This window comes from Coptis chinensis, chromosome 2 (assembly GCF_015680905.1).
Source record: "Coptis chinensis isolate HL-2020 chromosome 2, ASM1568090v1, whole genome shotgun sequence".
In the NCBI taxonomy this organism is placed as follows: Eukaryota; Viridiplantae; Streptophyta; class Magnoliopsida; order Ranunculales; family Ranunculaceae; genus Coptis; species Coptis chinensis.
Window position 1 is genome coordinate 57,113,952 of NC_141457.1, and position 12,252 is coordinate 57,126,203.

The following is a 12,252-nucleotide window of genomic DNA, read 5'->3' on the forward strand; positions in this document are numbered from 1 at the left end:
TTTAAATAAATTAAAATTTAAATAAGTTAAATAAGTTATTTAGATAAGTTTCATAAATTCTAGATAAATTAGTAATAATTTATTTGAGTACGTTTTTATAAAGATTGTGCTTTATTATATAGAGGATTCACAACACCAAGGAAATACTCTCCGAAGAGTTTGTCGATAAGAAGGCTATGAGAATTAATATCATCAGCACATTAGAATTTAGATAAATTTAGATAAGTTGGAATTTAAATAAGTTAGATAAGTTATTTAGATAAGTTTTATAAATTCTAGATAAGTTAGTAGTAATTTCTTTGAGTACATTTTCATAAAGATTGTTTCCTAATTGGAATCAACTTACTCTTTTTCGTACTGGTCTACTGTCAGATGTACTGATTGTATTAACTATTAGCAATCCGATGTAGGCTTCATAAAAACCACTTAAAAACCAAGTTGTTTTAGATAAATTTAGATAAGTTAGTAGTAATTTCTTTGAGTGCATTTTCATAAAGATTGTTTCCTAATTGGAACCAACTTACTCTTTACTCGTGCCAGTCTACCATCAGATGTACTAATTGTATTATTGTATTAACTATTAGCCATCCAATGTAGGTTTCACACAAACCACTTAAAAACCAAGCTATTTTATTATATAGATGCTCCTATAGGGGCGGAGCCAGGAATTCTATCGGGGGGGTAAAATCCCAATAGGTTACAACATAAAGTAAACAAAAAATGTCAATATATCCAAGCCCAAAATCTGTTATAAGCCCAACAGTTTAGATATTACTTACTACAAGCCCAACATGTTTTAGGCCTAAGAAATGAAGATGGATCTGGGCGACCCAAACACTATCATCTCTACCCGCTTGCAAACATCCATCTCCTTCTCTACACTACTATATTTTTTTTTTTATCAAAATTTAAGGGGGAGCAGTGGCCCTTGCTCACCCCGCTCCGTCCCTAGGCTCCTAAAAGGATCTTAAATAAGTACCAAATCTAAAACAACCCACAACTTTACCTACAAAATTATTTAAAACCTCATTTTTTGTGGATATGATCTACTAACCATAAAGAACATCTCTACAAAAATTCAACTCGTTTGATATTCTCTAACTTAGATAAAAATTGTTGTCCACTTTTGAAAAAAAAATACCTAACGATCCAGAAATGTCTAGTTTTTGCAATCATCTTTTGACGATGTTAAAAATTGTCAAACAAGTTGAATTTTTGTAGAGATATTATTTGTGGTTAGTAGATCATATCCACAAAAAATGAGGTTTTAAATCATTTTGTAGGTAAAGTTGTGGGTTGTTTTAGATTTGGTACTTATTTAAGGTCTTTTTAGGAGCTAGGCTAATATATATATATATATATATATATATTAAAGAGTGAGTATAGTACGAAAGAAAAAGAATCATAAACATTATGAAATAGTAGCTTACACGTGTTTTCTTAAGAAGAGAACACATACCCGTTAAGAGCATGCAACTTAGAATTTCACAAATAGATCTCCCTCAAGCAAGTGCAAATACATACAATAAACATGTTAATAGCTATCACAATTACACTACACATACGTAGACTAATAGCAAATGACAGAAAGGATAAATCATTGTAAATAAATGATGAATTTGGAATAAATATTAAAGCTAAATCCAACCTCAATTTGCATATTGTTTATGGACCTTGATTCAACAATAATGAACTCATAATACCAGTGTCAAGGATTGAAGACAATTACCTTTTTGAGATTTTGAAAGCTTTGGTTATTCCCAAGTTCCAAGATCATTCGCATGATCTTCTCATTCTCAAATACATTTTAACACTGCCATATGCAATAGAAACTAATTCCATCAGTAACCATAAGATAGTCTTTGACTTAATTAATTTTCTTGTAAGGCCACCAAGTCTCCCGCAGATAACTGACAAAATTGGAGTACTCAACCCTATATTGGTTTTCCAAAGCAGCAAATCTACGGTTGAAGATATCCTTAGTCTTTGATTTTACTACAGTGTTCCATGAGAACTGGCATTTCTCTACAAGTTATGTGGTTGGAAAAAAATCATGGCATTTCTGAAGGACACACGTAGTGATATGCCATCTATAGAGATGCTTGTGTGCGTTAGGAAACACAATATCAGCGACACTTATCAAGGCCAAGTCCTTATCAGACATAATCACGGATGACCTTTCGTCACCCGGAAAATCGTTAAAATGACGCAAAATATACTCATAGTCTATCGCTGTTTCAGACCAAAGCAACACTTGACAGACTGTGAAAGGCTTTTCCAGGTTGAAGTCACCCCCACAAACTGTACAAAAGGTCATTGATACCTATTGGTTTTGTAGGTGGCGTCTATGATGAAATTTTTTGGAAAAGTCCGAGCCAACTTAACATCTTATGGATGGGCCCATAACAACCCCGTTATCTCATCCATATTCGTATCCTCTCTCACCTCCTCAAAATAATGGTTTTTTGCTAACATCTCACGAAATCTCTACATTTGCGTGCGACCGTTCATATCCAACATCCTCACCTTATGCCTCGCATTATAGACTTGATATATGCTGGATAGGTTTTCAGGATACCTATATTTCTAATGAACTTTAAAACTTATTTAGGCTTAACTGAATTTTGAGTCATCTCTGACAAGTATTCAAATTATGGAACGTTTAGCCGAATAGCAAATGCATGTCTTTCAAGGAGTCTTCGCCAGTGGATGGTTGTGAACACCATTAACAACATCAATTTTCTAACTATGGATAGTGTCGCGTTGGAAACAACATCTTAACTTAAATTGACATCCACATTTTATGGGTCTTGTATTTCACTTATTAGCCTTATCTACACCTATCTTCTTGTGTTAACGATACACACCTGAACTCTCACAAGCTAAATCCAGCCTTGCTACTTGGTTCCCCTTATCATACCAATTACCACAACCATATTACATAGTTTTCCCCTCACAGTTGCCCAACCAATTGCCTCATTACGTGTATGAAATACCTAAAAACATGAAAGAAAACAACAATCAATACACTAATATAATTTCATTTAGAAAATAAAAACAAATAAAATCAATGCCTAATCTGTACCTTTTCTTCTATAGTAAATATTTCAGTTGTATCCATTGAAAGCGGTTGAACATCATCCACGTCATTCGAGTTTCCAGGGTTCTCGGAACCCCGCAAAGGATCCTGCATGAAGAATAATTTTTAAGTGATGTATTATACTCCAAACGACCCCAATGTATACCAAATGTAACCCCAGAAAAACCTAACCACATCGGGTGTGAACTATTCTAAACGACCCATACAGATCGTTTCATATAAATGATGGACGATTTGGTTTTTAATTCAATTTTCTTGAATTTGATATCTATATTGGTAAAATTTGTTTGGTTTGGATGTATGTATGTTTGGAATTTGGATAAGAATAAACTGAAAAAAATTCCAATTTGTTTTTTTACTAAACGGCATAGCTGAGTCGTTTTGGTATATAGCCAGAACGACATGGCTGGGTCGTTTTAGTGTTAAGTTGATGGTCTGAAGAGATCTTTTAGAGCATACTCAAGCGATCTATATAGGTCGTTAAGCCACAAAATCTCGAGTAACGACATGGTCATGTCATTTTTGATGGTTTGGTATAATTATGGTCGTTTAGGGAAAATGTCTCGGGTGTAAGAACTTCTATACACATTACATAATTACATAGTTTGAATTGTCTATACACAACACATAATGTAGGTTTACTTTATTAATTGGTTGTCTTGGTCGTCGACAATTTTTTGGCATCTCCATTGTCTGACTAATCGCATCATCTACGTATTCACTTCCTATTGCAATTTCTCCACTTTCCATTGCAACTTCTTCACTTTCCATTGCAACTTCTTCACTTTCAACATTTTTTCTCATTTGGTCATCTTCCATTCCTCTCTTTTCTTCATTATCTCTCATTTCATATCTACTTTCATCTTCTCTAATATGTTGCTGCACCTGTTCTCTCATTTATCTAATTTGTTCTTATACCTCAAACATTTGTTCCTTAAATGGTTCAACTTCATGTTCTTAAAAGTTGGGGTATTCCATTTTAATATTTCGAAGTTTAGGACTTAGGATATAGTTTTTAGGGATTAGGAATGTGGAGGGAGTGGGGGAGAAGAGAAGAGAAAGGCTAAACAGATTGGCAACAGGTTAACTTGATGGGGGTGCCCAACACAAAATATGTTTTTTAAGTAAATGATAAACTTGTAATAATTTTTATTTTTTTTGGGTCCGCCCAACACAAAATAGAAGGTATCCATAGCGAGTAGTCGAGTACCTTAAATAATCAATCAAACAAAACTAGCTTAAATTGCAAACGTTGAATTAACATACATCAAGATTGAATACAAGAATCATAGGCAAGCAAAGGCTAAATAGCAAAGGTTTGAATACTCTGTCAAATTGAGTATTCAACGAAGGGTGCGACTATCCCACATGACCCAGCACACATTTTTTTAAGGAGTCGAGATCTCTACAACCCGGTATAGAGATCATTTCTGTAACCGTGTTATCTCGCCGTTGATCCGAATCCGAGATGTGTGTGTGTACCTCGATACCTGTGTGTGTGCTCCGAGATGTGTGTGTGCGCCGAGATGTGTGTGTGTGTGGTACAGAGATTGATCTCTGTACCCGCCGGTTATAGAGGAACCGGTCTCTCTTTTTTTAACGAAGTCACTCCTGATTGGCCGTGAGTCATGACGTGGCACTATGGAAAAACTAAAATCTCACGAAATTAATGAGCCCAAAACCAAGAGGAAGAAAACAGAAGAAAATAGACTTCAAATTAAAGGTATCTATCTTTTCGTTCTTCTCTTCTCTCCTATTTCACTATTTTCCCTTCTACTAAGATACCAAGAAATAAAACCTTCTTACTTTTCCTTCTCTTACTCATACATAAATACAAATTCCAAATACAAATTCAGGTGGGAGAGATGAGAATGTTCACCGAGTTTATTTGGTGTTTTAAAGTACCCAAGTTATAAAAATTAAGAATTTGACTACAAAATGCTGCAACCCATCCATTCTCACAAACCCAACAACACTTCCTTTGTATCTTACGATAATTCAAATTTTGGTGTCACCTCTCAAGCACCTCAAAATTGTTGATTTTGATTAAAGAAAAATTGACTTTTATACAATCACTTTGCCATTTTTTTTAAAACAAATTCAAGAGTAAATTTAGAGAGAAAAAAAATCATTAATGAAAATGAATTCTTAATATGGTATATAGGGTTTACCTAAACAAAGTATATACATATGAACTCAAGATCAAATTATTGAAGAGAAGGGAAAATGGTGAAAAGAGAGAGGAGAGAGAGCCGAAGAGAGAGAGAAACTTTTAATTTGAAGTCTGTTTTCTTCACTTGGTTTTGGGCTCATTAACTAGTGAGATTTTTGTTTCTCGATCTATGGTGCCATGTCATGACTCACAGCCAATCAAGTGTGACTTCGTTAAAAAAATGTGTGCTGGATCACGTGGGATAGTCGCGCCCTTCAACGAAATACCTTCTGTATACCGTGGGTCCGTCTTTTTTTTTTTGATAATACCATATATATTATTAATAACCATTAAACCAGAACAGGGATAATCTTGTCTGCCTGAACACAAAAGGGTAGCTGCTCCATTTGCAGCTGATGGATGGCCATTGTGCTAGCACATGTGCCTCTCCATTAGCTCTTCTGTTTACCCATTTAAACTTACAGAAATCAAATTCGGAGCTTAACTTAATTACAAATCCCGTGGGTCCGTCCGTCTCTGATATGTTTCTTTGTGAGCATTTTCTAAATATTAAGATTTATTGGGCTGGGCGGGGCCTGAATGTTTCAGTGCTATTGGGCTTGTATGTTAGGCTGTGAGGCCTAAACTCAAGTGCCAAAGCCCACAAGAAAATGGTTTTTTGCAATGTTCAAAATTATTTCGAAAAATGTTCAGAAGCACCATCGAGACATCATCATGCTGCTCCCTTCAAAGTTGTTGTTGGACTAGTATAGAAGAATCCAGTAGTGCATATCAAGAAAATTAAAAGAGGTTGAGGAAAATTTGAGTTCGAATCCTAACACAAATTCTTGGCCTCAAAGAAATGTTTCTCAAAATCCTGGCCGGAAAAACAGGAATAGGACTTCCTAGATACAACAAGAGTTCAAATTCTTAACACAGACGGACTCCAAGTCCTAACTGAAAAAGGAGTCCTTCTCCAAATCAGAATCACGGCACAAGCTATATAAATATGCGATGGAGTTGAGCCTTTTCTTAAAAATTGTGTTTCAATTTGTTTTCTGGAAGAAGAAGAAGAAGAATAAATATACAAAGCAATGGTTCATCTCTGGAGACATGTTCCTGCGGCAACAAGGGTGATGGAGTTTCCAGTAGGGCAAGAACATTACTAGCTATACGAAGAAATAGGAAAGGGTGGTGCTGCAACAGTGTACCGTGCGTTGTGCAAACCTTTGAAGGAGACGGTTGCGATAAAGATTCTGGATTTTGATCACGAAGGCCCCGACAAGGTTGCAAAAGAAGTTCGCCTTATGAAACTTGTCGACCACGTTAATGTTTTAAAAGCACACTGTGCTTTTGTTAGCAGCAATGATTTATGGGCCGTGATGCCGTTTATGGAAGCAGAATCGTTTCAACACATACTTAAGACAGCTTATATTTCCGAAGCCAAATCCAAACAAGCTGACAGTAAAGAAATGTAAACTTTCCCTGCAGGCCGATATCATGGATGACAGGCCCCGACCCCCCTCCAACACTACCCATCCCCCCTCCCCCTTCTCCTCTACCTCCCACTGTCCAATCTCCACTCCAACCCACTTCAACCACCAACCCATCTCGTGCTGTTTCCACCAACTCCTCCTTGGTTGTGGTGATTCCATCTCTTGAGAAGGAAACTTCCTGCTTTGAGAATATCTCTAGAGCATCTAATCCAAATCCTTCACAGCCAAACAATGAGGGAAGAAGATGGAGCTCGTTGCTCAAGGAAATCCCACCTTCCGCTGGTTGTGAGGAGTTATTTTATTTTGAACCTGAATTTTCAGGTGATACACTGGTTATTGAAGACCAGGTGTTTGAAGAAGGTTCCAAGGAGTGGGAGGACCGTGTAGTGGGGTTTTTTCTCGACAAAAAGCTCCCGTATACTATGGTAAAGACCAATGTATCAAAAAGATGGAACTTGAAAGGCGATTTCGACTTAGCTCTTGATGGAAATATATACTACTTCAAGTTTTACAACAATGAAGACAGAGAAAGTGTCCTTGATAACGGGTCATTCTATATTGCAGGAAAACTGTTTGTTATCCGACCTTGGACAATGGAGGTTGAAGAGAACAGAGGTTTAATTAGTAGAGTCCCTGTTTGGGTGAAGCTTTATAATGTACCAAAACATCTGTGGAATGCTAAGGGATTTAGTTACATAGCTAGCTCTCTGGGTAAGCCTCTATTCATGGATAAAACAACTGAGGGAAAACAAATGCTTACTTTTGCTAGGATTTGTATTGATATCAATGCTGATAAAGAATTGCCTGCATTTATTAAATTGAAGAGTAGAAGTGGGAATATCTACACAATTCTATTAGAATTCCCATGGAAGCCCTTGATTTGCACCAAATGCAAGGTTTTTGGTCACAATTTGACAGGATGTGAAAAACAAATACCAAAAGCCGCTCACAGTGCAAGAAATGACCAAACGATGCGTAAGAACGATGGGAATGTAAAGAGCACTCAAGGGGTATGGAGAAAAAAAGAACATAGACACGAGAAGGTCGCAGATGAGCCAATCATCGAAGCCACCCTAGGCAGCCCATCAGTGAGAAATTTGAATGCAGGTAACAATTTTGCTGCCCTTGCAAATGACACAACACTAGTTGCTATCTCTGATATTGTTCAAGCTACTACAATAAGAGAATGTGTCATTGGCATAGAACCTCAGCAAGATAGTCTACGTTTTCTCCAAGACAAGCACCACCAAATGTATGAAGCTCTTGTGAATACAAGTGAGGATGAATGCTCGAATACTATCGATGGTGAGGTCAGTAGAGAGAAAGAGAATGAGTTTTTCAATGACCACATTATTCTTGCTACAAACCAAGTTGAAGGCACTCATCCTCAAGATTTTGTTGAGGTTACTTCTGAAAATTTGGCAGTAACACCTCTGATTAATGGAGATGAATGGAGAACTATTGAGAAGAAAAAAAGAAAACTAAGAAGCACGCTCAACGATCTCCCCGTGAAATTGATGATCCCACTCTTGCCATGATGAAGAAAGTTTCCGCTTTGGCCAGGAAAAAGGTTAAGCATCTTGATGGTTATATTAAAGAGATTTGGGATGAGCGAATGGGTCAAACATTTGCTTGCATCCATTGTGGAACCTTCTTCCGAGAGTTTGATAAGGCCCAAAAGCATGTTTCGAAAGATCACCCAGCCTTAGCAAAACAATTCTCGAAAGGAAAGTAGGTGGAATGAGGTACTTCTAGTAATGGTGTACTTTGAATAGATTTGGTGTTAGGCTTGAGGCCTTAGAATTTGTGTTTTTGTCGAACCTCTTTCTAATGACTATACTCTTAGGGAAGGTATGTATGAGGATGATGCCTCAGGAACTCCATATGTAACAAGTTGATTATCAATAAAACAGGTGGGGGTCAGCCTTAACCCCAAAAAAAAAAAAAAAAAAAAAAAAAAAAAAAGACAGCTTATAAAAACGGATTGCAAGACGAGGGGGTTATTCCTACTGTTCTATATGAGGCGTTGAAGGGTTTGGAGTATCTTCAATGGGAAAGGGTGTATACATCGAGATGTCAAGGCTGGAAACATCTTAGTCGACTCACATGGAGCAATTAAGCTCGGAGATCTTGGTGTGTCTGCTTCTCTTTTCGATTCTGGTGATAGGCGACACAAAAGAAATACAATAACAGGGACACCTTGCTGGATGGCGCCGGAGATCCTGGATATGGAAGAAGGGCATGGATACGACTTTAAAGCAGATATATGGTCCTTCGGCATCACAGCCATAGAGCTTGCCCACGGTCATGCTCCTTTCTCAGAGTATCCTCCTATGAAACTGTTTCTTACAATCCTGACGGACGATCCACCGCGTTTAGATGATACAAAAGACCAGAAGTTCTCAAAGCAATTTAAACAGATGATTGCTAAGTGCTTAGTAAAAGATCCATCAAAAAGACCTTCAGCAACAACACTTTTGAGGCATCGATTCTTTAAGAATCACAAGTCTAGTTGCGTACGAGCACTTTTGGTGAAGATTCCTTCTACTGTTGGGAAGGGCCCAAAAACAGTGAAGGTGAACGTAGAACATATGCAAGCACCTAGTAATATTCAGGATGTGCAAAAAGAGGAGATATCGCATAATCAGTATGTAAGGGGAGTAAGCAACTGGAATTTTGATATTGAAGAACTGAAGGCACAGGCAGCCCTTATTGAGGACGAGGAGGAAAGTTTTTCCGCTGAAGCATCTTCAGAAAATGGTGACGAGGGAGACAAAGATAATAATGGTTGAAATCTCCAGCGAAAAGGGCGATTGATCAACGTGATATCAGAAAACGCTGACTTAGACAAGGTACTTGGTTTTCATACCTGGTATAGCAAAGGAGTTGCAGTGAGCTGCTAGAGGAAGCGACCACAAATCGGGATTTTGGAGCCTATTCTCACATACTAGAACTGAATCCTCTTGCTTGTAATTGAAAAAAGAACTACGTGTTTACTTGATCCTGTCAATGGGGTAAAGCTTTATGTCCCCTCCATGTACGTAGGCAGACCAGAAGTAACTTGGGTTCAGCACCAAATATAAATAAAAATAAAAAGTTTAATTCTGTGCAAATTTGTGAACACGTACAGTTTCCTTTTGACACTTCTTACACTATACAAGTATTTTTTGTGTGTGGGTGATTCACATGAAGGTGTTCCTTGACAAAAGGGGTTTGTAATGTGGATTACTATAAATATAAAAAAAATACTATTGATAATCATAACTGAGAAACTGACGTTGGGACCTTTGGATTAAAATCTTAAGAAACAGTACCCTACACAAGAACTCTCCGAACTAAGCTGCAAATACTTCTGGCTACATTCTCATAAGTCTGAGGATCTTTAGAACAGTACACTGCAACAGGTAACATAAACAAAACAAAGGCCATCCTCAAGCAGTGCAACCCTATAACAGCTCCCAACAATCATTTGGACTTCTTTCCTTGCATCTTCTTGATGACTTCATCAACATAGATGATACCTTTGCCTTTATAAACCTCAGGAGGTTTACAGCTGCGAACAGTAGCAGCAAACTAGTGCACCCTCTGTTTGTCTATCCCAGTGCAGCAAACTATGTTGGGTTTGAAACAGAACACGCGAACAGCTGGTGGAACACTCAGTTCCACCTCATGGCTGTAACCCAATTTCAAATACAATAGGCGGCCCTCTGACTCAGCTCTGGCTTTGAATCCAACCCCAACAATCTTTAGAAAGCGAAAGAATTTGGCTTCCATCTACAACTTTTGAACAGCACGCTTGCAACTTAGCTTGTTGTACGTGAAAAATGGCGAAGGAAGAAAATATGTAGAAAATAAGCAAATTTAATGGTAAAACCAACGAAAAGAAAGAATGAAAGAGTGATATAACGAAAGTCTTTACTTAGTCAACCACTTATCTATCTTTTGATTTATCAGCATTATTTGTATTATTATCTTAATCAGTAGAACTGGGATTGATACCCACAAACCTGTTGGAGTTATCCCTCACATGAGGAGAGAAAACAGAGCCGAGGAAAAAAAGCGAATTTCGGCGTTGGAAATGTCGATACCAGCTCGGATGAAGCGACTTCGCTCGGGGTTCCAGATGACTAGGGCGACCAGCTCATAGAGGGGCGACCAGCGCTTCGATCTCCAAGATACATTGGCCTTCAGCTTTCGTCTAATTTTCGTGGGCTTTGCTTCAACCCTTGAAAATTTGGTTTTGGAGATAAAACCAAAATCAAGGTTTTGGAAAAAAAAAAAAAACAAGTCGGAAGGATTGGAATCCGGACTAAAACAAAGAGAGAAACCTTTCTGAGAGATACAACCCCAGTAAAGAGATAAGAGTGATCTAGTAAGGTGAGAGACCTAAATGAGTGATTGTAATCTTCCTTCCCACTTTATTAAGAACTGGCTCTTGTGGAAGTAGGCATCATTGGCCGAACCACGGTAAATCTTTGTGTTGTGGTTTGCTTTTCTTTGCTTTACATTATTATCTGTTGTTAATAGTTGTTTAGCGAGTTGGGCATGTTAGTATAGGTTGTAGTTGATATTTAGATTTTGTCCGGAGTTGAATTGTGTTCAAATACAAGTTATCTGTGTAGTGGGGAATCGATTGGTATTGATATAATCCCCAACAAGTGGTATCAGAGCCTTGGTTAGAATAGCCTAGGGTGTTATCCGAATCTTGGTCGGGAAGGTGTTTGGCCAAAATTCACGAGAGAAGATTTGAGGTTAAATAACTTGTAGAGATGGACCATTCCGTGAACACTTTCGTATGATGAGTCCGAATAGGAAGAACTACACCATCCGGAAAGCCAAGATGGAAGACTTGCTATCTTGCAAGGACTTGGCACTTCCCATTGAGAATGAGGGAGTAAAACCGAAAAAAGGCGATGAGTGAGTGGAAAAAGCTTGACGATTGGATTGGATACATTCGACGGTGGATTGACGACGGTGTCTTTCACCATGTGGCCCGAGACTACGACCTTCGATCTATGGAAGAAACTTCGAAGACCTTTATGAGAGGAAGTCGGGTGGAAACAAAGTGCTAGTCGTTAAGAAGTTTGCGGATTACCGCGAAGTACCAAGAAGGTTCTTCAATGTCCGAAAGCATCTTAATGAAGTACGAGAATATCATCAATCGATGCATTTGATGAAGATCAATTTGGGAGACGAAGTTGAGGCTTTGTTTCTATTAGGCTCTCTACCCGAAAAGTTGGGAGACATTAGCGGTTTCTACATGGAGCGGCCAAGGATGGAATTGTTACCATGGAGATGGCTACCACGCCTTTGTTGAATGAGGAGACTAGAAGGAGTGCAAGAAGCGCTCTTCTCACTCGCGAGATCCTTTTCACGAGAAACGGGGAGAGGTCAAAACAGAAAACCATCTCGTTCTAGAGGTGATGGCGTAGTAAATCTAGGGGTGAAGCTAGAACTCCTAAGGCGTAGAGGCAATGTTACTATTGTGCCCAAAAAGGCCACTT

General features: G+C 38.1%; 1 pseudogene across 1 annotated transcript; it reads left to right on the forward strand.

Moving 5' to 3' along the window:
* The first annotated feature begins 6,150 nt into the window (after positions 1 to 6,150).
* Positions 6,151 to 10,617, forward strand: LOC147516775 (uncharacterized; annotated as a pseudogene). Its single transcript, XR_015211164.1, has 3 exons — positions 6,151 to 6,694; positions 7,432 to 7,438; positions 8,740 to 10,617. The product of XR_015211164.1 is annotated as an uncharacterized LOC147516775 (transcript).
* The last annotated feature ends 1,635 nt before the right edge of the window (positions 10,618 to 12,252 follow it).